Consider the following 276-nt stretch of genomic DNA (forward strand, 5'->3'; position numbering starts at 1 on the left):
AATCCACAGCATACATACAGGCTGGGGAGTTCCCCTCTTGAAAGAACAGAGGCAGAACGGGATCTTGGAGTCATTATTCAGGATGAACTGACTCCAGGATGAACATGAGCCACCAATGCCAGACTGCAGCCTGCAAGGCCAACCATACCTTGTCATGCATCCAAAGATGCATCTCAAACCAGTCCAGAGAGGTGATATTCCCCCCTCTATGCAACTTTGGTCAGGCCACAGTTGGAGTACTGTGTCCAGTACTGGGCGCCACACTTCAAAAGGGAT

Source organism: Gavialis gangeticus, unplaced genomic scaffold (assembly GCF_001723915.1).
Source record: "Gavialis gangeticus isolate Ggan-Ray unplaced genomic scaffold, GavGan_comp1, whole genome shotgun sequence".
Lineage (NCBI taxonomy): Eukaryota > Metazoa > Chordata > Crocodylia > Gavialidae > Gavialis > Gavialis gangeticus.